Here is a 25,080-nt window from a genome sequence, read left to right as displayed (position 1 = left end):
AGTCCACCGTCAGAAGCTTGGCATCTAGTCTCATATATAACTGTGATCTGCCGTGAATGAGCTAGTCGTAAGATTAGCTCATTCACGACAGATCAATTGTTCATCTTCCTTTTGATTCCCTGCAATCTCTGCATGGTAACCAGAAAATATCACCTTGTAAGGTGCAAGAGTTTTAGTGAGGACCAATGGTGGTCACCCTTGGATGATGAGTGATTGACAACGTTGAGTGGAATGATGTTGCTCTTTGCTTGAGATTGCAGGTGTAAGATGTGACATGGCGGTCGACAGCGTGCGATGAAGGTCAAGCGAAAGGTTCATGCTGATGGACCAAGGGCGGTGAAGGGTGAACACGAGTAGGCTTGGACCGAGGGACCCGAGGAGTCCGGGCGGAGCCATGGGCGATCAACATGGTGCACAGAAGGGTGAGAGAACATGACGAGATGGAGACGGCGTTGGTCGAGTGGACCGGGAGGCTTGGCAGAGGCCGGACACGTGTCGACATCGAAGAGGTTGCGTGGTGGCCAAGCGGAGATGGAAGGTTTGGGTGGTTTAGACCTCAAAACCACCATGCCGGCAGGTTTTCCGGTTTGGGCCTCAAAATCAGGGGCGAGCCTGATACGGCCACAATTTTGAGGAGGGCACGTGGCATCATCACGAAGCTTGCATCGAGGCGAAACAAAGTCGTGAAGGTGGCGTGTCCGTCCGATGCGTCTACAAAATCTAGACCAAAATACCCCTGCGTGGGTAGTTACCTTAGTTGTAGTTGTAGGGGTATTTTCATCATCAGACGTGGACTATATATATTAAAGTTGGCTGGCTTAGAGGGGGACTTGGAACCCTAATTTCATTTGCTTAGAGGCTAGCCAAGTGCTTAGAGAGAGGAGAGGAGGGGATGAGAGGGTGAGAGCTTCTTTTCTCTTGATTTCTCCATCCTAGGGGGTGGATGAAGGATGCAAGCTAGTCCTCATCTTGTAAATATGTTGTCTTCATGATTTAGTCGAATTTTTGTCTCAAATCCGTGGCTAAATCTTGTTGTTTCTCCTATTTTTCTTTTTTGGGATTTTCGGGGTATTTTCGTGGGAATTTTTCATTCTTCGAGTGTGAGCCCAAATCCTGCGAGGTTTGTTGGGGGAATTGTTGCTAGGATCCTTATGAGCATCTATGATGTGATCCCCCCTCAAATCCCCCATGGTTTCGGCTTGAATTTGTAGTGTTCCCTAAGACTCGAGTTCTCAGTTGGGTTTTGGTGTTCTCCAAAATTCGTGATGAATACTTAAGTTTTTTGAAGTGAGCTTATGGGAAAAGTTTGGTATGTTGTTGTAAGTCTATGGTTCAAATTTCATAATTTTTGGAGGTCGTTTGATCGAGTTTCAGATTTTTCCGACTTCTTCACGTAGGCTGTTTTTGGAGCTGTGGAAAATTCCAAAGATCTTTTCGAATTCTCTGAAGAATTTTCCAGAAAACTCCGTAGGTGCAGATTCTCCGAAAAACATTTTAGAAACTCCGTAGGTGCAGATTCTTCAAAGGTTTGTGCGGATTCTCCGGAAGTTGCGGAATATTCCGAAGAGTCTTGCGGAGTTTCCGTACTTTTGTGTTAGTTTTCGAATCTCTTGTTCTGACACTTGCTTGGGTTCATTCTTACTTCCATATCTCTAAATTAGTTCCTAGCACCATTCCTAGGTCCATTAGCTCGTGCATAGCTAAGAGGACTTGATATTTCTAGAAGAGAGGTTTGTGGATTGGTTTGGAATTCAAGCCGAGGTCCTTTGAAGAAATTTGAATCGGCTCTCATTCACCCCTCTGGTTGCCCGTCTTGGTCCTTCGATTTTAGAAATCAATAGAGGAAAATATGGTCCTTAAAAGTCCAATTGTTGTCATTGAAGGCTCCATCATTTAAAGTATTAACAACCACTTAACTTTTTAAGGACAGCATATGCATGTCAACATGTCGTCATTAATCATGCATAAACAAACCACTGCCAATGTTATAGCAGCCATGTTGAGGGTTGAGTAGCACTACTGACCACAATATTGTTGTTAAAAGCACTGCAGTGCTGATTCAAGATCATGTTTTTTATTTCAAACCGTACGACTGGCACAATTGCAGCCAATATTACATATTGGATAATTAACTTGAAAAAAACATAATTCTCATTTTCTTTTTTGGGGCAAAACATCGTTCTCGTTGATAAAGGACTGAAGACCTGAAATAACATATCCACTTATGTAGCAACCTTTGTAAGGCTTCATCTAATAGGCAAAGAAGACTGCTGCTACAGAGGAAAAAAGCTCAAGATTCAAATACTTTAGGTAACTTTCTACATATATTTGCATTGGATTGGACAAGTGCTGATGTGCGAGACAGCGAGAGCCTTATAAATCAGTAGTTCTCTCCACAGTCGATGCAATCACTAAAAGCATCACTAGTGGTCTTTGTCCAAAAAAAAGTGGTCTTGTCACATGATTCAGCTCATGCATGACACATGCACTAGACCATCATGCATTTTATTTAGTGGCATGGTCATCAGTTGGTGCACTAAACCTGATGCGATGACAAATTATGCACCACCAAATCAATGTGGTTCTCAACAACAGGAGCCCACTACGTAATAAGAAATGATTTTCCCTTTCCTCGAGCTTTTCGTTCAGCATGGCTAGCATATGCATCTGATTCAGCACGAGTATAAACACTAAACAGAATCGATTCTTCTCCCCATGTTTCACTTTCTTTCTGGTTTGAGCTGAACCTGATTGCAGTTATACTAGTATGGATTGAAGTTGAAGCACAGATGTTAATTTCTGGATCTTGATCAGAATTTAGTCAAGCACCCAGCAGCAGGATGTAGACTCCATTCTCCTTCTCTGTCCCTCTTATTGCTGGCTAGCCCCATAGACTATTCCATAGCCGCCAGCCCAAAAATCACCAACAGAATACTAGCACCAGGATGCTGGTTTGCACATTGCACAGTGGCCTGAGACGTGATTCCAATCCAAAGCCTCCTTCAAACTACGACCATAAAAATTAGCAGGCAAACAATCGAAAAATAAATAATTCTGACTGTTTTTTTCCTCGAATATGCAAGAGAGCTGCATATCATTGCATTAAGAGAGAAGAGTTTAGGCTAAAATAGGCATACAACACAAACCACTAACCCCAAACACTTGGGGTTGCCCAAAAACTTTCATCGCTAACATATAGTACACGATTCTTCATTGCTAAACTTTGACCTGAAAGGCAATCAGTGTCATATACCTAGAGAAAAAAAAGGTTCTAAACATCACTGGCATTCTCAATTTTGCATATTAAACTATCATTTCAGTTAACTAACAATAATAAGTGAATAAATACCTTGCATATATATTCTGAAATTCCATAACCAATAAATACCTTGCATATATAACTGATATTGCATAACCAGACAGAGTTATGCATCCGTGGGGAAGAACCAAGTTAGAAACTGCTGTTTGCTCCGCAGTGCTGCCATCACGTCCTTCGGGGGGCAACGGCATTATTTTTCCATCTCTCATTGTACAAGCCAGAGTCAGCAAGAGGATCCAGCAGGTACCCAAGTGCATGGGGTATAGATTGTCAAAAAACCTATGCATAAAGTAGATGCAAACCTCTTGACTGCCACCTGGACATTGGCTATCATGGACCGACTTGGAGCGTTCTGAACTCATGAAGAGCAGTTGGCCACCCAAGCTATCCACCTTCATCCACTGGCCAGGTGCAGTGGCAAAGCTCGCCTCAAAGATCTCAAATAGGTCTGCGTTCCTCGCGTGCAGGCCTTGCGTCCTCACCAAGATCCTCCTGGAAATCGATCCGCGCGCGTGTCCGTGGTGCGCACGTGCCTCCGGACGGACGCCCTCGTGTCGTCTTGCTTTGCCTCGCCGCGCCGACCGATACTGGAGGTGATCGAGCGCACGGCCGGTGGGGAGTGATCAAGAGAGGCGACAGCTAGCTAGCCGCGCAAGGACGTACGTGCACTCGACGGAGCTACAGCAAGGAGGTTGCACGAGAGGCAGCTACAACCACTACGACCACCGGTACCTTAATCTTCTTCATCTGCTTCATCTACATGTGAGCTCGATCGTGTGAGCACTGAACTGAATGTGAACAACTCTGACGCCATACCATGCACACAGGCACTAAGACACAGCACATCCTGACCCGGCTTCCCTTCATGCTACTGGATAACATATTCATTGCCTGCTGTGGATCGACCAGCAGTAGCGCCTGGGCTTCGACGTGGATGTGGTGGAGAGCAATTGATCATTTTTGCATGCGCCCGGCCATCTGCGAGGTCCTGCACGGCTCCGGCGTGTGTGAGTTCCTTTTTGTGACCTTTCTTTTCGTTTTCATTTTTTGGCCCAGTTTCCTTTTCATTTGATTGCAAGTTCTATCAATCTAATTGCTAGAGAACATACTCGGATGGCATGATGATGTGGAATGACGGCGACAGCCAACAGCAGCAAGAGCTGCAGTAGCCATGGACAGGGAACGACGCCCTCTCTGAAGCCATCACCGTTGATCCCGCCGTCGCGGGACTTACAGGAAGAAGTTTTGAGGCCGCCATCATGGATCATTTGAAGCATGTGGTTGGAATGATATTTGATACACTTACAGATGTGGAGAAATTTTACAAATCGTATGCACATGAAGCTGGTTTCTCTGTTCGTGTTGGTCAACACAAGAAGCAAAATGATGAAATATTATTGAAGCGGTATTATTGTTCAAGGGAAGGGTACAGAAAGGAGAATGTAAAAAATGTTATCGACAAATCTGGAAAAAAGAGAAAGACACGTAATGTGATGGAAACCAGATGTGGTTGTGAGGCACATATTGTTGTTAAGCTTGGCAGTGACAAGAAATATCGGATAGCTTCAATGGTTGAGGAGCACAGCCATGGTTTTGTGTCACCAGATAAGAGGCATTTGCCAAGATCCAACCGTAATGTTAGTGAGAGGGCAAAGATTACCTTGTTCAGTTGTCCTAAGGCTAGTATTGGCACCTCACAAGCATATAGACTTCTCCATGTTAGTGTGGGTGGGTTTAAGAATGTTGGGTGCATGCTGAGGGATTTGCAAAACTATTACCGTGACCTCAGGAGCAAAATCAAGGACGCAGATGCACAAATATTTGTGGCACAACTTGAGCGAAATAAGGAAGTAAATCCTACCTTCTTTTATGACTTTATGGTGGATGAACAAGGACGACTTGTTCATGTGTTTTCAGCAAATGCCTTATGCAGGAAAAACTATAGTGTTTTTGGTGATGTGGTTTCGGTAGATTCAACATACACCACTAACCAGTATAATATGATTTTTGTGCCATTTACTGGAGTCAATCATCACTTGCAAAGTGTTTCCCTAGGTGCAGCATTCTTGGCAAATGAAAAGATCGAGTCATATGAATGGTTGTTTAACACCTTTCTTAAGGCTATGCGTGGAGTAGCACCTCATCTAATCATAACAGATGAAGATGCGAGCATGAAGGCTGTTATTGCTCATATTCTACCGGATACAACTCACAGACTTTGCATATGGCATATCATGGAAAAGGTACCTGAGAAGGTTGGGCCCTCTATAAGAGAGGATGAACAGTTCTGGGATAGACTACACACATGTGTTTGGAACTCCGAGACTTTAGATGATTTTGAGTCACAATGGAATTCTATCATAACAGATTTTGCACTCATGGGAAATGATTGGTTTTGCACAAAGTTTGCCATGCGTCAATCATGGATCCTGGCATACTTTATGGACATACCTCTAGCAGGAATCCTTAGGACTACATCACGATCGGAGAGTGCAAATTCTTTTTTTAACCGTTTCATTCATCAAAAATTGACCTTTGTTGAGTTCTGGCTAAGGTTCGACACAGCTTTGGAGTGCCAACGCCAAGAGGAATTGAAAGCCGATAATACAAGTCTTCACACCACTCCTAAATTGATGACACCATGGGTCATGGAGAAGCAATGTAATGTGATATATACACATGAAGTTTTCAGTAAATTTCAGGAACAAATCGTAGCTGCAAGAGACCATTGCATTATTCAAGGCATTACAGAGTGTGAAGATATAAAAATTATCACCATCAGCAGTCTATCTGAAAAAGAGCGAGTGGTTCAGTTGAACAAGTCAGACATATTTGGTAGGTGCTCCTGTAAATTTTATGAGTCCTATGGCATCCCATGCCATCATATCGTACAAGTGCTTAGAGCTGAGAAGCAAAATGAGATACCATCGATTTATATTATGAACAGATGGGAGAAAAGATGTAAAAGGTTTGTATTGTATGATTTTTTTTCTATGGTTGTTTTGTACAATAGTCTTGATCAGATATTCAATTTTACAAGGATCTATTCTTTGATGAAGAAGATAACCTGCTAGATGAAAAGCCTAAAAATCCTATGGAGGTGGCAATGTGGAAAAATATTTCAGATTCACGCAACCAGTTTGAAGATCTTATCCAAATGGCCAAGAATTCTGAACAAGGGATGAACTTTTTATTTTCTAATTTATCCAACCTAGTAGAACCTCTCCAAAAGATCACGCCTGCTATGAGAATTCATAAACAGGATGAGTATGAATCTTTCCTAAAATTCCAATTGAAGTCGATATACATCCACCAAATGAATCAAGTCGAAAGGGAGATGCAAAAGAATTAAGAAGAGCAAGGAGATGAAGGTTGGAAGCAAGGGTAAAAGTAGATGGACGTGTGGAAAATGTAAGCAAGTAGGGGATCATGATGCACGCACTTGCCCAAACAATGTTGTTGGATGATATTTCAAGTTCATGTAACCATTTAAGACCTTTTGGAATACTTGTTGGCTGATATTTCAAGTTCATGTAACCATTTAAGACCTTTTGGAATACTTGTTGGCTGATATTTCAAGTTCATGTAACCATTTAAGACCTTTTGGAATGATGCTTGTAAACACTTTCATCACAGAGCATATATCATTATACAACATGGACATGGAGTTCACTGTAATTTATTTCATCAGTGCATTTGCATAAATATCTTTGCATTTACATCCTTACACATAAGTCAGGCATTACACATATTACATCCTTACACAGAGTACACTAATTTCCTACTGTATGAAGTAAGAATCATGCTACATTTCTTGGATGTAGTCATTGGGCAATGAGACCAACACTGCCATCTTCTTCAAAAATGCCCTGCAAGAGTAGGCCTTGGGTGGTTGGAGAAATGATAGAATTCTGATCTTTCAAACTATTGTCAAATTTCCTGTTTTATCTGTGCAGATGGTACCAACAGATCCCATTGTCTCACATGCTGAAAGATGTCTTACGAGTGCTTTATCATTCATTAGCTTTTCATTGCAAATGCAAGACTCAAAGTAACAGCTAGAGGCAACCCTTCAGGAACAGCAACAATAATAATAGTGACTGTTGTTGCAAAGTAGTTCACTATGGTCAACAATAATCGGCTTCTCAATTTCGGATGGCTTCAGGCTTCATCTGGTAGCCCAGGTAAGGAATATCTTGCACAGAGCACATGTTTTCAAATCTGCAGGCCACACAACAATATCTGGATCAGGTAGAAGCACTAATATATTTAACTAACTAGGAGGGTGGGAGAGAGCGTCAATTCCTGACCAGAGGCAGCAACAACTGGCATCCCAGGGCTAGAGGATGCAGCATCAGTTGCAGATTCAGAGGCCGCAAGGCAATGGCCTTCAGCAATCATTGCAAGGTCGAATCATGCTCCATGCTCCTATATTTCCCCTTGTTCCATGCTCCTGAAAGCTGGTACTCTCAAATCATGACGGTGATAATGCTTCTTTTGAGTTCTTTATCAAATTATGACAACATAGCTTGCAAATGTTTGGTCTTGCCCAATTGTTAGGCTCTTTAAATCGTTACTACGAACCAAGTCTCATGCATTGTCGTCAGCTTATGGATTTGCCAGGTCCGAGATGGAAGAAGGGCAAGGATGGCAAGTACTTTGCAGCTCTCGCAGCGGCCAATCCCATGTCGAGGATAGTTCTGAGCTCCAGGCCTGATGAATCTGTACAAGGACAGCATATTGGACATAATGGATCGACTACGCTCCATGGGAGATAGAAATCAGAACAAAAGCAGTTCGGTCCTTCCTCAAAACTCAAAGGTAACAGACCTTGCCCACGATGAAGAAGAGCAGAGATGGAGGTCGAACGATGGGGGCAGCCTCCCTGTTTCTCCAGCAGCGGCGCTGAGGGCCACGGGCGGCGGCGGCGAGCACGCGGGCGGCGATGGACAGGGGCAGCAGTGGACCAGGCGTGATGGATATCACGCGGGCGATGGACAGGGGTGGCGCCGAGTGCACGGGCATGGTGGTGGCCTGGGTGAAACGGAAGGAAGGGCACAAGGCGATGAGGAAATGGACATCGACAGCAGGGGGTTTTTGGAAAAAAGGCCGGCAGGTGGAGCTTAAGCACAAAATCGTCCCACCTCTCATCCTATCCGTTGGATCAGCATCTAGTGGTCCTGATTGGTAGTTTCTAAGTTTGCACAGGTTGGTTGGTTTGCACCTGATATGTTGCTAGAAAAAAAGGGAAACACGCGTGTGAGTTGTTAATGTGTTGATTATCCAAGCATTAGATCACGACCGAGCTTGATCATATATCGCCTACTTCATTTTTCAACTCATGTAGCTCTCGTTTTGGAGTTTTTCTCCGACTAGTCCGATCTATGATCCCTCCTCATGTGATGGACTTGACACAATTAGGCCTATGGCATTCTGGGGGTAGGAGTAAAACGATTATCCTTGATCCAAATTTGGTGGAAGAAAGGCATATGACTACGTCTGTTTGGTTTGCTGTGAGTAGGGGCTAACTTAAGAATCGGGCTCAATAAGCAATGGGCTAAAATACTACATGATTTTGAGCTAAAAATAGATATTGCTGAGTTGGATTGTGAAGAAGGTAGGAGGGTCATGATCCATTACCACTCTAGCTGTGGAAAAGCTGTTGTGAACTATAAGCTCTGGAAAAGTCGCGAGCTCTAAAAACTGACACCTGTTTGGTTAAAATAGCAATGAAAGTGTAGATTTGGTAAGAGATGCATGTAATGCTACTCAAGGCCTAAGAGGTTATTGCCCTAAAAAAGCCTAAGAGATTATTGATATACAAATTGATCGTGAAAATTTGTGTTGTTCAATGATTCATATGTAAATAACCATTTTATAAAGGAAAAATTATTTTTTTCTAAATTTTGCATCCAACATTAACATATGGTCCACATAAATACAACAATAGTTTTTTACAAAAGATATATGGTTCATATAATGATGGCACATAATTATAAGAAAATTAATTATTTGACACTAGAAGATGACTCTATTACTGTTTTGCCCTAAAAATTTTTCCTTCCTAATATGACACCAAGAGTTCTAACTTTCATTATTTATTTGACCTTTTCGTCACCTATATTAGTTAAATCAAGTGAAATGATATCCAAATCACATCAAAAAATCCTGAAACTTTTTGTAGTAATAAATAAATGAAGATGAACCATTTTTCTTAAAACCACACATGTACCTTTATGGTTGTAAAATTAAAATTCACTAAATTAGGCTACTCTACATATTATCTAAATTATTTATTTCACCAAAAAAAATTGAAAAAAAATTAGAAAAATAAGTAATATTTATCGCATATGCTTCAAATACTTATTAAATTATTTCATAGCATAATTAAATAGAGAATTATGAAGAACAAGATATTTGGGAAATTTTTGAAGAATCTCATAATTCTATATGTAACTTATGTTGGAAAATAATTTATAAATGACTAGGAATATTAGTTGTTTTCCATAATTTTTGGAAAGTAATTTGGTTCCATAAAAATTCTAATATGCTTCAAAAGTAATCAAATTTGGTCAATTTTATTTTAAAACTGGAAATGTACATGTGTCTTTTTAAGGAAAAGATGGATTTATCTTCATTTGTTCTATGACCCAAAAAAGTTTCATGATTTTTGTAGGTGATTTGATGGTTCTTTCACCTGACTTAACTGATAAAAGTGATGAAATGTTAATGAAAGTTACAGCTCGGTATCATATAAGGGATAAAAAAAATTTCCAAAGCTAAGAAAGGAATTGAGTCATCTTCTAGTGTCAGAGAAGGAATTTTATCCATAATTATGTCCCTCTCGCACTAACCAAAGCATCAGGTATCCTACTACGAATAGTATTCATAATATTCTCATTCTCCCATTCTGGATTCTCATCTCCTTGTGTTTGCGCCGTGGCACATGTCTGTTGTAGTAGGAACTCCTCATCCGCATCACATCTACCGAACTCCCTGTCTTGCAAATTGTCGTCACAAATAAAATTATGAAGTACCATACAAGCTAGAAGTATATACTTCTGAGTACGAGTAAAGAAACTTGGCATGCCCTTCAAAATACGCCACTTCTGCTTCAAGACTCTGAAAGTCCGCTCAATGACATTTTGAAAGGATGAATGCATAAAATTGAACCTCATACTTCCCTTGAGGAGGACGCCCGGAACGAAGTCGAAATTCTGGTATATGGTATGTGCTTCCTGGGGCAAGATATCGTATTCAGTTTGGATAACCAGAGATGGCGAGATAATATTTTTGTATAAAATCAAATCAGCAAAGGCAAATAACAATAGAAATATGGATAACTTAGAAAGGAAATATGTATACCTTTAGGAGGCACGAGAAAAGGAGGAGGAGAAAGGGAAGATGATGGGAGATTGCAACGAAAGAACGAAAGGTGGGTAATTGGAGAAGAAATTGGACTCCGCAGCGTGTGAAAGCGAGGGGGTAGTTGATGTGAGGTTTTAACTGAGGGAAAGCTGCTTTTACATGTAGAATTTGGTACCCGAACCATTAGCAAAAGCACTTCTGGAAGTCTAACCAAAACCACTGTATATATCGCGTATGCGATGAAATCGCGCTTGTCACCTGAACGCAAGTTGGCCCATGGTGCAGCTGACTGCAAGGGAGTGTTGCTGTGCTAATACACACATGGTGCTGCAACACATGGTGCTGCACAGCTATCGTTGCACTGCATAGAGCGCATGCAAGTTAGCAATTTTTTTCATTTTTCATTTTTTATTCTTCTCTTTTATTTTATTTTATTTTATTTTTTATTCATTTCATTTCTATTTTGTTCTTCTTTTTTATTCTCTAATCCTCTTATTATTTGAATTTCTTCTCAATATGTAATTTGTATTTTCTATCCATTTTGATCCAATTTATTTTACTTTCTTTTCATTTTTCTTGCATTTTCTATTTTCCTTTTCTTTTGCAATATTTATGATTTTTGCTTTTTATTTCAGTATGTTTCCTTTTTTATTTCTCTTTCCTTACTTAGTTGAAGATGCAAATAGATTTATTAAATTTTTATACTAACTTATTCGTTCTGCAAACATATTTTATCCACCTTTAAGAATAATTTGTGCACGATGTAGATTGATTTGGTTCACTTTGTATACTAATTTGTTGGCGGTATTAAATTATTTGTTTGTTTTGCTGGCTACATTGTCCGTTGTAAAAATAGTTTGTTTATGATTTTCACGTATTTGTTCTCCTTGTAGAATGATTTGTTCATGCATGGCACCATTTTTTTCACTTTTTAGATTAATTTGTTTACTATGTTAAATTTTATTTCACTTTAGAGACAAATTTGTTAGCGATGCAAATTCATTTTTTAAGATATAAAAATATTTTGGATTATTCTACTTTTATAAATTAATAACATCAATAAAATTCATTTGAACATTGCTAGAATATGCATGTAGCCATTTTTTAATTGTGTAAACGTATTTCAGTGTTTATAGTTTAATAAAAAAAATCAGATGTCTTATTATTGAACCGCTCCCGCGAACCTCCTGGTCGCCCGGCGCCCGCCCACACACTCGCGAGCTCCTCCAGCTCCCTCGGCCTGCTCGGGAGGCTCGCATTTTGGTCCAGCAATGAGAGAGGCCCAGCAAGTTAAGTCCGTCCGGATCCACAACTGTAATTGGTCTTTTTCTTTTCCATAGCATTAGCATGTAACGTTGATTATTCTTGCGTACCAAATTACCCGCTGCGTGCATGGTACAGCACGCAATTACATTTGCTCAAAGGGACATCCATATCTATCTACCTTGGATGAGATAGAAGCTGAGTTTAATTTGACGGGCTTGCCTAAGGATCACTCCCCCAGGTCAATAAAGGCACCCATGCATGACCAAGTGGCAAGACACTTCGCAAAAGTGATTCCTCGTTGCTAAGCATCCACCTGCGTTGTCTCTTTCCAGAGGCAATAAGTGCTGGAGAAGTTGGTTGCAAGAGTTGTTGATCCTCGTGATTATTCCATGCCCAGTGTATTTTTACATATATGCGACCCATCAAAGCAAAGTCGTATAGATAGCAACAGGGATGTGCTTTTGGCCTAAGGGGTAAAGAAGGGAGGCAGTAATAAGCTGTAAGCCTTTCAGCAACTGCTCAGCAACTGGTTCAAAAAAAAATGTGACGGGAAAGTAAGAAATTTCCAAGCCCTTGAGGAATTTTCATGGAAAAAAAATGAGAGACCAAGCCTTGTTCTCAGATAGGAAATCTCGATCCGCTCGTGCAGCTGGACGTACGTGCGCACGCAGGTCGTGCTTGCCGACGACCGTCGCCTTGCTGGACGGGTTTGTCACCACTCACCACCCTGCGCTGATCGTGTAATTACGCGCATCGAACGAAAGTTACTTGGGCAGGTTGGATTCCCGGGGCCCGAAAAGGATCCTGATGTTGCTCTCAAGCAGTTGCGATCCTTGAGCGCACGCTTTTGAAGCCGAACATGACTTGGACTTGGGAAAGCAATGGCTGCTGACCTTTGGAGTCCTGCCACTTGTTTGCGGAGATGGTGGAGCAGACGCCCTGCTGCTACTTGTTTGTCAGACTTCACAACTAACATCGGAGTTCTTATATATATATATATAATGAAGAATGGGCGGGTAAAGCCCAAGGAAAAGGTACCGATAATAACATTTGTGTCTGTTGCGTTGTGTATTTCAACGGGATTCATACTATTACAACTTAAAAATTCTAAAAAACGTTGCATCCAAATCAAGAAAAAGAAAAAAAAATATAACATTTATCACAGGGCTGTAGGTAGAGGCACGTGTTAGCAATTTCCATAGAAAGTAAATGAAAAATACAATGTTCCAAAGAGAAACTGAGTGACAGATCTCAGCAGACGTTTGCACACGTCACGTGGCATGGAGCCAAATTTTCCATGGCCTGAGAAATCTTTTTTTTCCGTAGAGAAGCTTGCAGGAAATGACAAATGGAGTTTGGATTTGCAGTAGTGCAATTTGTACAGAAGCGACGGCACGCCGGCACATGGCTACATCAAAGAGGTTGGATCCAAGTTTGACCGCATGCATGCACCAGGACACGGGCACGAGCAAGTAAACAAAAACAGAGAATCATCACCTGAAGTTCCGAAGTTGCCCAAGGAAATTAGTAGTCAACAAAACTCCTCCGATATTACACAGACTAAGCTACCCAGGAAAAAGACAAACATGCAAGAAGCAAAGAGCAAAGACAACACCAAAAAGGGTTCATGATCACCTCTTGAAAACATCTTGTAAATCCATAACGATTTTTCCTAGCCTTCGTTATTGTAAAATGACCTAGACAAGGAAGGAGAAGTGGCATATAAACAATGAAGATGCAAGCAGCTCAACCATGGCTGCCGTCCTTCAAATAGAACCTTTTTCTAGTCGAAGCACTCGGTACCACAAGTGTAGGTGCGCGGGTGCTTGTCAGCTTTGTCGCTGACCGTCACCGTGCTGGACGGCGGCGACCATAGTAATCTGGACGGACCACCACCCGGTGCTGCCGCCTCCGTCAAAAGTTACTTGGGCAGGTCAGATTAGGGCCTTTTGGTAGGGTTTGGTAGGGCTCCAAAACAGCTCCACCGTCGGTTTCATCGGGAGCCCTACCAAACGGTCAAACAGCTGTGAGGTCGAAGTACTTGGAGCTGGAGCCCTTTTTTACTACACGCAGGAAGCCAAAAAATATGGCTCCCCATAGCTTCTCCACATCCCGGCATGCACAAGTACGCAGTTGCCCCTTGAAATTGCAAATACTACAGCCAAAATGCCACTCACCGGGGGAGCAGCATCGGGGAGTGGCGCACTGAGGCTGGCCTCGAGCGGTCCGTATGTCGAGGGAGCAGCTGGGCGCGGAGTGCGGTGGCGGAGAGGTGGTATGTCGGTGCTAGAGCGCGGCAGCTGGTCGGCGAGCCGCGGTGGATTCAGCCCACCTCGACTCCGCATGGCTCGGAGCGTGGATCTTGAAGAGCAAGGTATCCTCTCTCCCTCGTAGCTTTTTTTCACATCAATTCGCTATATATTAGTTGGATTTTTGAACTTAGGGTTTCATGCAACCATAGGATGTCGAGGTGTGGAAAAGCTAGGAAACCAAGGTAACCTCAGCGCACGCAGTTATATTATGCGTTCATTGTTGTGGATCAAATGGGAAACCCTAATTGTAGGTTTATTGTTAAGTGCTTTCGGTTCTTACAACGAAATAAACTAAATTGTAGTTATGGCGCCAAGCTGACTGAAAATGCCTTCGACCCATTGCCTCTGCCTAGTGGTGTTCCAGTGCCTATGTGCTTTTGCAGCGATCCTTGCAAGGTAGCCAAGTCCGATGAACATGACACGTATAGGCAGAGGTATTGGATGTGTTCCAACTTTGAGTTTGAGCCTACACTTCGTCAGCGCCGCATTAACAAGTTGGTAAGGAATTGTTGTTGTGTTATAATTATTTTCCATGTTCTTTTATTTTCTAACAATTGCATTTGTTGCATACCCCTCCACTGCTCTGTGATTTTGAGCAGTGGATCAACACTGAGATCAATCCTGAAGACAAGGAGGAGATGGAGGATATGTTGCGCTGGGATGCAGAGAGGAAGGAGATGATGGAGAAGAGCCTCAGAGAGGAGGCTGCAGAAAAGGAGCACAAGGAAGAGGAGGAAAGAAGGCATGTTGCTGCGGAAAGGGAAGACAGGGAGAGGAAGTTTGAGCGTGCGCCCTGAGCGAAAGCAGAGATTAAGGAGAATCCCGATGCCTTGAGGAAGGGAAAGTGGCCTCGTTGCACTCAGTAGTCTTCATTAGTTTCTAGTTCTATGGTTTATTTATGAACAATATTGTCTACTGTGGGACTTTTCATTATGTTGTCATGTAATGCACTTTAAGTATGGGCATGCAAGTGGTAGACGATGTATGTTTATTTTGCGACGTAATGCACTTTAAAGTTGTACTCTTTAGTGAAATTTTCGTAGAAAATGAAAAGGGTACTTCTTAGTGAAATTTCGACAAAATTTTTCCCTATTTTTTGATGCAATCCATACACAATTATGAGATGAATACTTAACCTAAATACAAACATACAAGCATATGGCACATTCATAATAAAAATCCACAATAGTTCAAAACGAAAGTCCATATACACAACGAAAGTCCATATACACACAATAGTTCACAAAAGTCCAGAATAGTTAACAATGAACGTCCGTACATAATGAACGTCCACAAAGTTCATAATGAAAGTCCCCGATAGTTCATACACACAATAGTCAAATAATGAAAGTCCATATACACAATAGTCTATAATAAAAGTCCACAAAGTCCATGAAAGTCCCAAACATTCGATAATGAAAGTCCATAAAGACCATAATGAAAGTCCATAATAGTACAATAGCATCTACCATAAAGTCCATAATATTACACTAGCATCTACTACAAAGTCCACAATAGTACCCTCACCGCCTCCTAGTCTTATCCTTACCCTTGTGACCAAGAGCGTCGGTGCCTGGAGTGTAAGGAGAACATGGGCAACGTAGTCTAGTGCCTACAACCTATGTAGGCTGAGTCAAGGGAGCGTCCTGGAGCTGAGACGGGTCAAGCCCCTCGGACCTCTGATCCCCATTGTCGTCGTCGTCGTCATCATCATCATCGTCCTCATGCTCGGACGCAATTGCTCTGGACCCTGACGGGTCTTGCCTAGACGAACCAACGCCTCCTCCGCGTGGGGATGGAACGTGCACATCTAGCATCGTGGCTGTCCTGCAACCACAACGAGCAGCCGCATGGCGAAGCCGACTTGACAGTCGCTATTGTGCAAAAACTAGTTAAATGAAAGAATGTAACGTATTAACAGAGTATTTGAAAGAATATTTTGAATCTTACGTCTAGAAAACTTACTAAGTCACTAAACCACTAAATGATTAAGTCACTAACTCATTAAGTCACTAAACCACTAACTCACTAAGTCACTAAACCACTAAATGATTAAGTCACTAACTTACTAACTCACTAAGTCACTAAACCACTAAATGATTAAGTCACTAAGCCACTAAACTACTAAATCAATAAATGATGAATGGCACTAAGTCACTAACTAACTAACTCACTAAATCAATAAGTAACTTAACATAGAAAAGTAAGGCAATTGACTTACCATCCTATCCAGGATTGGTCCTGTCTCCACCTGCCTTCCTGCACGAGTACTTTGGTCGTACACCGTGTCTTCATCGTCGGACGACTGGATGTCGGTGTAGTCATCTTGTGTCCATTGTACCCTCAGCTTGCTACGCGTCTCACCTTGGAACCAAGTCTGGTATCGCCTGTACTCACTGTTTGTGTGTGGGTCGTCATTCTCATCCACGTTGTCGTGAAACTAATCCCATTGCTCAATTTAAGCCTGGTGGAAATCGTGCCACTCAGAGACCTTCCTCTTCTTCTTACGATCCACCCTGCAGTCACGTTAGATGTTATAAGTTGCCAAACTTTATTTAATGGTAATGGACCATCACGAGATAATTGAAATAGCAAAACACCTACTTGTGTAACTCCACTCTAGTCGAGATCGCAGGAGTTGGCCAAATCTGCCTTATCCCAAACTGACGTGCTACTCGATCAGGCATGTGGAACTTGACACCATAGAAACATACCAGAGGGCACTTCATCCAGTAAAGGAGTGTAGCGGTCATCGTACTGTAACACCAAGAACCCATCGTGGGCTCTAGAGTGAAGGAGCGGAAGGATCTGCATGGAAACAAACAAAGTCTTCCGTTATTTGAGGAACAACACGTGTACGCTTACAAAAATTAGATCAACATGTATAGATTATTACGTCCCTCCCCCGCTATGAGACGTCCTCGGTGGGTCTGGTCGTACACCTGGTCGAGTAGGTGGAATTGCGCCATCCTACAAAAAGTCAATGACATATAAAATCAGTAAACAATGAAACATAAATTTAGAGATGTACAAGTAAATGACACAATTACAATCATAAATTAAGACACACATAATTAAGTGAATGAAGAAGACACATATGAAATAATGAAAAAAAACCATTAGTCGCACCTCACTAATCTGCCAATGGCAAGTGCGTGAATTATGGTCAAGTCTACCGCACTTGCCGCACTCATTCTGCTCGGGATCAGTAAGAAATGGTGTTGCTCTACCATGCCTCGTTCTTTTGGATACCTGATCCATAGTCATCTTGTGCCTAATCCTCTTCCTTGATCCACGCTTGTTCCAACGGTAAGTTGGATCTGCAATGTATTTTGGCCCATCATATGAAGGCCACTCTCTAGGATCCCAAAAAGGCACGAAGCGGGGGCTCCATGTGCGCACAAGCATGTCTACACTGAACTCATGAGGTATCATGCTCTTGATATCAAAGTTGCGATGCCTAGCTGCTGCCACCAAATGAGAACATACGAAGTGGTACTGCCTTGGCTTACCATAAGTGCACTTGAAATCTCGATGGACTACCACATGTATCCTCGACTCTCATATCTCGCCGTCGGATCTTGTCCCGCTCCTATGCTCTACCTGATAAGTCCCTGTGGCGAGGTCAAAACATTGAACCTCATGTGTGATAGCCCTTTCATTTGCAATGCTCAAGTGTCTCTTTGATTTTTTAGCCCATCTCTCTTCAACACTCTGCAACGCTTCTACTTTGGCGTGTCTTTCATTGAACCACGCAACAAGCCTGTCAATGGTGAATTGAACAATTGCATTCATGGGCATACCACGTATCCCTAATAGCAACTTATTGAATGACTCCGCCATGTTGCTGCACTGAACTCGTACCTCCATCCACCAACGTCGTGAGATCTAGTCCACTTATCCAAATCCCTCATCAAACCTGCGAGCCATTGTCTACCTTATGCATTTGTTGCGGACCTGACCTGCTCCAACTTGCGCTGAAAGTAATAGTCCTCAAGCTGACAAGCAGTAACCTGAAACAGCTCAAAATTATCCTTCACACCATCCTTACGAAGTAGGTTCTCGGCAAGGTGCCAAGTACACCAATAATGATGCAAAGGTGCATACCCCTCTATCTGCTCTTGCACGGCATTAAGTATGCCCTGGTGCCTATCAAATATGACGCTAACCTCCCTATCAGGCCAAACAACATGTATCCGGACTAGTCTCAAGAACCATCCCCAACTGTCATTGTTCTCCCTATTAACCAATGCAAATGCCAAAGGAACCAACATGTTGTTCATGTCACAAGATATGGCTATAAGAAGTGTGCCCCTATATTTGCCAATAAAAAATGTACCATCAATAGAGAAGACGTGATGACAGTGCCTAAAGGCCTCGACACACTAAGGGAAGCACCAGAACGTACGCCCGAATATCTGCCTCCCATCCTTCCAAGCATTTGATTTTGGGATGTACTCATAATGCATGCTTGGATTCACCGCTTTGATTGCATTGAAATGCACTGGCAGCTGCTCATACCCAGACTCCCAGTCCCCATATATCATCTGCCATGCTCATTGCTTAGCCCTCCAAGCTTTACCATAAATTATCACATAACCTCCATAAATATTTGCAACGGTAATGATAATTGTCCAAACTTTCATGTTGGGTTGTTTCTGCAATATTCCCATCATCCGTTTGGCAATTAGGGTAGATGTCAACTGCCGATGTCTCATTGTAAGCTCATGGTCAGCACAATTATGTGGACCGATAACTTTTGTGATATTTCGCTTTCTTGCACAAACCCTCCATGGGCACCGTTCCTTGTCACACACAACTGTGTAACGGCACTGCGCATATGAATGCAAGACCTTGTAAGGTCTCTTCCGTATCACCACAAACGCCTGCAACCACCTCTTCAATGCGGGGAGGTCCTTGAATACCCTACCCTCCTCAATCACCATATTAGGGCCGGGCTCAAGAGCTTCTAGGAGCTCATCATCACATCCTTCTGCAAACGCCTGATCGGAATGGGTAAGATCATTGAACTCTCGGATCACGGCAGCCGGGGAAGATACGCCTGAACATCTCAACATCACTCTCTGTCATCTCTCCAATAGGGCGATCATCATCAGAATCAAGATCCACTCCCATCTCATATGCATCTTCATCATTCATAATTTCAATACTATTGGAGCCATGCAATCCATCTCCACATTGCACTTGCGCAGCAACTGGAGGCACATCCACATTTTCAGGAATGTCTCCTGCAACATAAGTAGAAATATGAGTAAAGAACAAATTGATGGAACGAAGGGGGTTAGCTCCCAACAAGAGAAACTGATAAGACACTTACTTGGATGATTCTGTGTCAAAAGGATCTCATGAAGAGAATCTGCCACATCATCAACAGTCCTACAAACATCTCCAACTACCTCATTGGGGGCAGATTCAGCATCGAGAACCGTAGGTGCAACCTCCACATCTGTAACAGGTTCCGGAACGGGAGGGTTGAAGTGTGCCCGCTGACCCATTGGTCGGAAAAACCAAAGAGGAATTGGATCAACTAACACCCAACGAACAACCACTTCCATACTTGGGGAATGGCCGTTCATAACCATTCTCACATATTTCTCCCACTGGTCTGCACACCGAATTGGGACCATCTTCCTTTGAATGTTGAGAGGGGAACCTAGGTGAAGTACGCCCTTGACTGCGATGTCATCATCTCCATGACAATGTAGCTCCTTCCGAACCCTTGCAACCAACTCACTAAACAAAGGCTTCTTATCGAATATCACAACCTCGCATTGCATGGCAACAAACTTAACACATCCATAATCATCCCTTTCCACGGTGCCTCCATGATATATGTTCACCTTGTTGTCCATCTAGTACATAAATATAACGATGCACAATTCATTTAGTCCATAATAAATGAAGCATTCTAAGTATAAGGTCTCTAGTATGAAATGAGATACTATCAATTCACTACTAACTACTAAATACTACTAACTAACTATGTCACCTAATATGTATATATAACTACTTAACTAAATATCGTAGTAACTATATTACTATGTAACTAACTATATATCTAACTACGTAAACAAAATTACATACAAAGCAAATTCTATCTAACTCTCTATTTCTCTATCTAACAATTCTATCTTCTTATCTATTTATCTATCTATAAGCACATCCACCTAGTTAAATAGTGTCATGAGTATTCTGTATTCCTTCTATCGTTGCAATTCATACACAAAACCTACCAAATTAAATTAGTTTTCATATCTAACAATTCTATCTAACTATCAATTTATCTATCTAACTATTTTATCTAACAATTCTACCTACCTATCTAAATTGTACCTAACAATTCTATCTTCTTATCTAGGGTTTATCTATCTAACTAATCAATTCTATCTATCAACTTATCTATCTAACTATTTTATCTAACAATTCTACCTACCTATCTAAATTCTACCTAACTATTCTATCTTCTTATCTATTTATCTATCTAACTAATCAATCTATCTAACTATTCTACTAACTAACTATTCTTACCTAACTCACTGTAAGGGACGGCGCACACGGCATCCACCAGCGGCTAGGGGCGGGGGCGGGCGGCCACCAATGGGCGCCCAGGGGTGGGGGCGGGCGGGCGGCCAAACCTCCACCGGCGGCCTGCCCAGGGGTGCGGCGGTCAGCCCCAACCAACGGTGCGGCGAGGGGCGGCGCGCGTGGAGGGCGGCGGCGGTGACGGGCGACGACGCTGGAGGAGCAAGGTAGCAAGAAAAGTTGGAATGAAGAAGCAAGAAAAGAAAGGGATGGCGTTCCTGTGGTAGGAGGCTTGGCGCCAGCTCCTTGGCGCCAAGATCTATGGTGCCAAGCCTTGGCACCAAGATCTATGGCGCTAAGGTTTCGTCACGTAAGCCGTCAGCAGCTTGCCACATAAGATCCAGGGGTTGGACCTTGGGGCCATGGAGGCTGGCACCAAGACATGTTAGCTTGGCGCCAGCCACCCTGGCGCCAAGTTATGAGTCCATTTTTTAAATTAGTTCACCTATGGGTGTATTTTGTGAAAAAATTTCGTGAAAAAAGCTAAAATAAAAAAAGTCAAACTTTGTGCTGTATCTTCCATGAATCAGCTCGTTCTAGCCAGAGCTGCTATGTGATATGTGCTTTGTGCTGTATATTTCACTGGAAGGGATGAGGGGCAAAAATATCTTTCTATGTCAGACTTAACAGCAAATCTAACGTAAAGAAAGGAACAAAGAAATATTTAGGTGGCAGTTAGAAAAGACAAAACTTTTCAATGCCAAACTACGTTTTTTTTCTAATGCCATATAGGAATTCTCTCGTTTAATTTCCGGGGCACTAAATGACAAAAAGGATCCAGCAGACGTTGCCATCCGTCATGCGCATGCTTTTTCTGAGGCCGGCGAAGACTTGGACTTGGGAAAGCAATGGCCCATCTTTGAGTCCGGCCTGCCACTTGTTGGTCATCTCCAACATCTATCATAGCACACCTACTCCTATACATATCTATATATATCCAGAGGGAAAAAGATTAAAAAAAACAAGATCAGAATACCTGGAAGTACTTCTGCGCGCTAACTGAACCTTAGAAAAACTTTGTTACGCGAATTAAATGTAACCCACCTGTTAAGATTCCTTATGGTAGAACATGTGCACCAGGATTTGAGTTCTTGACTCGGCACTAGTGCTCGTATTTTTCAGAATTTATTTTAAGATTCAACAGATGATTTGTATTTTTCAGGATTTATTTTAAGATTCAACAGATGATTTTCTTTCAATGGTGAGTGTCTGTCGATAGTGAGACGCTAGTGGTGACTTCGTCAATCTCAAAAGTTTATCGGTTCAGTCTCTTATAGTGATAGGGTTGTGTGCGTGTGAGTTGAGTCTACGTGCGTTTGTGAGCGTCTGCATCAGTAATGTGTTTCGGAAAAAGAAAAAAATTCTTACATTTCACTCAAAGCTTTGGTGCACCTAGAAACAAACTACTGAATAATAGTAGCATAGAAGGGAGTAGGGTAGCACGGGAATATGTACTGGCTACTGCACAAATAACACTAGCCTGGCATAAAAAGACAAATTTTATGATAGCACCAAATTTTATGAATAAGAACTACACATGTGACCATGAACTTAAATTTGCAACTAAGAGTACAATCGTTCACTATGGGTTGACTTAGGGATGCCCATTGGGCTGTCATGAACTGTTTGTAAGGGGGGGGGGGGGGGGGGATTGTGAGCTCGTTGATGTTACTTGGAATTGTTGAGCTCCCGTAGGGAAGTAATCTATAGTATCGGTTAGTAACCCATTTAGTACGAGGCGCCTGCCTGGTACTGCTTCTTCGGTACTAAATGCCACACCATTTAGTACCGATCAAAATGCCCGATACTAAATGCACCATTTAGTACCGGTTGGTTCTGCGTCCAAAAAAATAAGGACAAAAATTAACGAACAGCCGGGAGATCCCCGCACACGCACATCACGCGTAATATGCGGGTGCGCGGTCCGTGGGATTCAAACCCACGACCTTAAACCTCGTGCGAACCTTCCTTGCCATCTCACCTACATAGCACATTTGATTGAGTTAGATATGCTTTCCTTTTGAAATAACCCGTGGAGAGACCTTTAGTACCAGCCAATAACACCGACCGGTACTAAATGGTAGTACCGATTGGTGTTATTGCCGCTACTAAAAGGTCTCCGATGACCAAAAATTTCTACCCGGTACTAATTTCACACGTTAGTACCGGACGAAAAGCTATCCGGTACTAACGTCAAGAACGAATGCTCATATTTCTAGTAGTAAAGGTGAGAAGCTGTTGCAATTGAATGGTTCAATTGTTGAGATAATTAAACTTCGATTACAAGAGCAATTTGGTTACTGCTCAGACTGTTTGGTTGTTGTGGAGTGCCATGGATATTGCACTTGCAGATGTCCTTCTACCTCCCCGAGCACTTCTTAGCAAAACTGAACTGTTGTCCATCAGTTAGGGAACTTGCTTATATAAATGTGCTGCACTTTGAGGTTATGAGCATCTCTTGGCTTAACTTGCTGTACATCATTGGGCTGTTCCTTTCCTTTGTGCGAGCTTTGTGTGATCACTGGAAATATTTCTATGATTACACATTTTCCTTTGAAAGCTATTCTCCTTTGTGCAGATTGGAAGAAGATGTAATATTTAAGATGAAAAGTAGACCAAGGCGTCACGACCATGAAGAATAGGAAAAATGCACTTTTACCATTCCTTTGAAACTGGCTTATGGAGATAACAAGCTATAAAAATAAAGATAATAGGGGCTGAAGGTAATTCTTTGATGCTATTATGCAAAGACACCTCCAACTGAGAAGGTAACAGAACTGACGATGATTTTTCTTTGATAATGAACTTGCTTAGCTTGAGTTCTTTTTCTGTGCACCAGGACCATACTGAATAACCATTTTTTACTTTCAGATGATAAAAAGAAACAGATACTTCATCTACTGCTACTCAGGTTGGTACTGTATATATATATGACTAAAAAATCAGATTTTACTTGCACTATCAATTTACCATGCTTCATTGTTTAGGCCTCTTACCATTCCTTGCACAAATCTGCCGAAGTATTCCCCTTGGTTTAGTATTCTGTTAGCATGAACATTTTTTTGGTGGTGGTGGGGGCCATAATAGCTATGAGCCTCTGACCAGTGATATATTATTTGCATTTTTTTTTGAAATCCTGAACAATAGCCATTTTTTTCTGTTTGCAGGTCCATGCATTGCAGTACACGCCTAAAGCCGGCAACTTGTTTCTCTCTTGTGATGGCCATATGAGATGTGACCGGTGATGTTCATGGAATTCTTCAGATTAATGACCTTGCTAGCTCTGATGGTATTTGAAGTTTTAGAATTTTGATGCTTTTTTTTGGGACTTTGATGCAGCTGACTGATTTCGGGCTATCGGAAGTTGGACACAGACAAGTGTGCTCTGGAGTTGAAGTTATGTACTCGTCCTTTTGTTTTCAACTACAAGTGGACATGAATTTTTCTCGTATACCTGTGACCACATGGTCTATCTGAATCGTCCATCTTAAAATCAATGGTGAGATAAATCATGGGTGGGTGAGAGAATCATAGCCAGCTGAGAAATTCAATAGTTGGATGGATATCTTCTGAGAGGAATGAACGGTTGAAATAACTTACGTGGACACAAGTATATGTGGAATTTACGTTACCAATCACAAGTTATCTTTTTGTTTTCCACTACAATTTGTGGTGAAGTAAACTTGATATCATGAATACTATTTTGAAACCAATGCTTGGCTACATGATCAATAATATAATAACTCTTCGTAGCATTTCTTTTTTTCATGGATCTTAAATATATTTCATTTTATATTTGATTGTCAAAAATAAATCAAAAATATGTGTCGCTTTGCTTATTTGATTTGCATTATGAAGTATCGTCGTAGAGTTAGCACGGGCATTATACTAGTAGAATGTACAAATTATGCAAACTCATTGCAACCGGAAAATCTATATTGAATTCAAAGTGTTTCTTTGAATTAACCATGGTGGGTACTACAAAACCGTTTCCATCAAAATTTTCTCTATCACTAAAGCATAAAAACATACCATAGTAGCCATGAAAGAAAGGAGGATGAAGTTGCCAACCGTTAGAACACTTGGATGAGTGAAATCCCACGAAATCGTGAAAAAATCGAGGAGCACCTCCCCTAGGCTCGCGAGGTCGCCATGGAGAAGAAGAGCCCGAGCTCTTGATCAAATGGTTGGTGGCTCAGGCTCGGGGAGGAA

At 41.9% G+C, this 25,080-nt stretch overlaps 1 long non-coding RNA gene across 2 annotated transcripts; it reads right to left on the bottom strand.

The window, feature by feature from the left end:
- Window positions 1-6,987: 6,987 nt before the first annotated feature.
- On the bottom strand, window positions 6,988-8,299 carry LOC111257770. Of its 2 annotated transcripts, XR_002678354.1 has the most exons (3): window positions 8,150-8,299; window positions 7,630-8,041; window positions 6,988-7,540 (listed from the first exon to the last, which is right to left on the bottom strand). It is a non-coding gene; the product is annotated as an uncharacterized LOC111257770 (long non-coding RNA). The 2 variants fall into 2 exon arrangements; XR_002678353.1 differs by having other exon boundaries at window positions 6,988-8,041.
- Window positions 8,300-25,080: the final 16,781 nt, after the last annotated feature.

This window comes from Setaria italica, chromosome VI (assembly GCF_000263155.2).
Source record: "Setaria italica strain Yugu1 chromosome VI, Setaria_italica_v2.0, whole genome shotgun sequence".
NCBI classification, from domain to species: domain Eukaryota; kingdom Viridiplantae; phylum Streptophyta; class Magnoliopsida; order Poales; family Poaceae; genus Setaria; species Setaria italica.
Note: the sequence above shows the minus strand (reverse complement) of the source record. Positions and strands in the feature narration are given on the sequence as shown.